Genomic DNA, 3829 nt, shown 5'->3' on the forward strand with positions numbered 1-3829 from the left:
CCCCCCCCCCCCCAAGCACTGTGATCCTCCTCATCCTCAGGGGGAAATTCCTTCAAAAATCTCTCTGTAAAGCCATTGTTCTAGAGGCTGGAGAAGTGGCTCAGCGGTTAAGAGTACTGGCTACTCTTCCAGAGGACCCGGGTTCAATTTCCAGCAGCCAAATGATAGCTCGCAACTAGCTGTTCTAACTTCAGTTCCAGGAGATTGTCCACCATCTTCTGGCCACTTAGGGTACTGCATACATGAGGTACACAGTCATACACCCATTCTCATAAAATAATAAAATCAAACATCTAAGGCCAGGCATGGTGGCACATGTCTTTAACTCCCCACAATGCTTGCTTGCGCTTTCTAGCACTGGGAGCAGTGGGATTAACCTACAGACGACCAAATGGAGGGGCACAGAGAATAACTGGCCTGCCTCCTGTGTATCAGTCTCAGGCTGATGGGTTTGGGGAGAAGCTGAGAAAATGCTTTAGTCAGGGGGCTGGTGTTTCCTTCCTTTTCCTCCTAGTAGAGAGACAAAGGAGAAGACTAGGAAAGTGGAATTTATCTCTTTTTGTGGACATGACAAGATTCAGAGCAGGCCGGTTCCCCTCCGTCCCCTTTCCCCCAACCAGCACCTTCCTTTTCTGATCTGCAGCTATAACTGTGGACTAGGTAGGGCTGGAGAGCTGATGCAGAGCTGAGAGCACTGACTGCTCTTGCAAAGGACAAACGTTCAATTTCCCAGCGCCTGCACGGTGGCTCACAGCTCCTCTGTATCTGCAGTTCCAGGGATTCCAGGCACAGACACACATATAGGCAAAACACCCAAATGTGCTTAACTCCTGGCCACAGCACCACGTCATAAGAAAAGGAAGAGCATCTGAGATGAAACAAAATGAAGCCAAGTATGCTGCTGTGCCTTTGGAACCTCAACACCTGGGAAGCTGAGGCAGTAGAATGACGAGTTCAAGATCAACTAAGCATTATGGTGAGACCTTTTCTCAAAAACAAATTAAAACAACAGAAAGAGGCTATATTGCTGAACTAGGCCTCAGTTTCCCACACCCACGTGGTGGTCCGCAACTGTCTGTAACTGTACTGGCCCTACAATCACTGCATACGTGTGGTACATATGTATATATGCAAGTAAGATACTCATACACATCAAAAAAAATTGGGTTTTTGTTTGTCTAGTTTTTTGAGGCAGGTTTCTCTGTGTAACCCTGGCTTTCCACACTGACTCTGGAGATGAGGCTGGCCTCAAACTCAGACATCCACCTGCCTTCCTAGTGCTGGAATTAAAGGCATGTGTCACCACCACCTGGCACAAAATTAATTTTTTAAAGGAAAAATGTCTGAGCATATGAGCCATTCAGATATGTACTTGGGAAACTGTCTCAAAACCCAAAACCAACCAACCAACCAAAGAAGTAAATAACTGGCAATCAGTCCCTACTGAAGAGAAAGCTGTATATTTTGTTTTAGGTTTTCCAATCCTATTTAGGGCTCAGTGTTTACTGCTCTCCCAGAGGACCAGAATTTGATTCCTAGTACTCCTGCTGGGCCACTTACAAAGGCTTGCAACCTCCCGACTCCAAGGGATTTGGTGCCCTCGTCTGGCCTCTATAGGCACCTGCACTAACATGAAGAAACAGTCCTGTTGAACCTTTTAGTTTTTGTTGAATCTGTACGAGCGCCCTGTTTTGTTCCTGATATAACTACTTTATGTTTTTCTCCTTATGTCTATGGTGTAAAGAGAAATTACTAATGTTTTCAGAATTTGATTGAACATAGCCAATCTTCATCGCTCATTTGCTTTCTTTTTCCACCTCTGCTCTCATCTTTCCCCTCCTTCTATTTACTTTAATGGTCTAAGCAAAGCTGTTCATTCCCCAGCTCTGGTCACTGAATTTCAGTGGCTGACTTTTTTTTTTTTTTTTTACTTTTGCAATCTGCATTTCTATCTGCATGGCTCCCCCAAAGTGCTGCTTTTGGGGTAACCCCAATGCTGAGGGTCTAGAAAATAAGCTCACCCATTTCTCTTAGTGGTCAGTGCCTGGACACCAGGGATTCCCTCCTTTAGTCTGCTCCAGAGTCCTCTAAAGGTTCCCCTTAGGCTCTCAGGGCCTCTGAATCTTCTGACCAGCTTCAAGGTCATTGTCCCCCGGGGCCCTCATGGCACAGCTGTGCTGAGAGCCTCCTAGGCATTCTCCAGGACCCACCTTTGGGTATCTCTATGTGTCTGAAGCTGAACTGCCTCCCCGATGAACCACCCAGAGAGAGCAGCCAGCCCTTAGACCCAGGCCTCCCACAAGCCCATGCAGGGCTTCTGCTCCCCTCTGGTTATCTTTAAGAAAAGACCCAGGGAAAGGGGATTGAGGGTAGCTAAAGCCACAAGGGTGTCCCTGAGAAGGAAAGCAAGTCAGCAGACCCAGGTTAGATACCCCCAGCCTGGTCAACACCCATGCCCCAAAGCCTCCAGGGCCCCCACACTTACCTGACTCTCAGATGTTGGATCCCACATCCTGACTGGTAGAGTGGAAGGCAGGTAGGTTCGGGCTGAGGCTGGCTCTGTGCCTGGAGATCAAGGGGCAGGAATGGGAGGTGCTAGCTGAGGCCATTGGGTGGGGACAGAGGCAGGAGGTGAAAAGCAGGAAGACAGCTCAGTGGTACAACAGTGCTCAAGAAACCCTGGGGTTCTACCCCCTAGCAGTGCAAAAACTAAGCCAAACCCTGAGGGCCTTGAAAATAAAAGCACAAATATGTGGGCTTCCTCTTTTGAGGAGCTGAGGGTCTTGATAGGTTGTTGAGACTGGTCCCTAATGGTCCTTCTCTGTCAACCACCAGATGTGTCCCATCCTGCTAAGCACAGAAAAACAGAAAAGTGCCCATCCCAAGTGTTAAGACTAGCAGTCCCGTAGGAGAGAGGTCGGCTCTTCCTTGTAATCTGTGACTAGGATGGGAAGTGTTTCAGTGTCTGAGTGAGAGAACTGCTTGTTGGTCTGCTGTTGAGTGAAGCTTTTTAAAAATGGATATGGGTGCTTTGCCTGCTTTCATGTCTGCGCACCACATTCATGCTTTCTGTTCACAGAGGACAGAAGATGGCATTGGATGCCATGGAACTGGTACAGACAGCCGGGTTGTGAGCCATCTACCACATGCATACTGGGAATTGAACCTAGGTTTTCCAGAAGAGCAGCAAGTGCATTTAACTGCTGACCCATCTAGTCCTGTGCTAAGATGTTTGTTTGGAAAGGGTCTCACTGTATTAGGAGCCTCACAATTCTTCCCCACCCACGGTTCCCTCCCCACCCCACCACTATTTGCTCTCTTCTCTCTTGTGGGTTACCTATCAGGACCAGGCTTAGGTGAGAATGAGATTTTTGCTTCTGGGCACACACCTGGTTACCCCAAACATAAATACTGTGTGCCCTGGGTGTTATTAAATATATGGTTTCCTTTAAAAATTGTTGCCAGACAGGCCTGGTTGCGAAGGCCTATAATCCTAGCTACTCAAAAGGCTGGAGCAAAAGGACCAAAAGTTTCAGGCCAGGGCACTGGCTTAGTGTTTAAGAGCACTGGCTGCTCTTCCAGAGGACCACAGTTCAATCCCCAGCACCAACATGGTGACTCACAACTGTCTATGACTCTAGTCCCTAGGGATCCAATACCTTCTTCTGGCCTCCTCAGACACCATGCATACAAGCAGTACAAAGACATACATACTAGCAAAACATGCATACCCATAAAATAATGTTTTAAAAATGTTCAAGACAGCCGGGCAGTGGTGGCACACGCCTTTAATCCCAGCACTTGAGAGGCAGAGGCAGGCGGATTTCTG

The sequence above is a fragment of the Mastomys coucha genome, chromosome X (assembly GCF_008632895.1).
Source record: "Mastomys coucha isolate ucsf_1 chromosome X, UCSF_Mcou_1, whole genome shotgun sequence".
NCBI classification, from domain to species: Eukaryota; Metazoa; Chordata; class Mammalia; order Rodentia; family Muridae; genus Mastomys; species Mastomys coucha.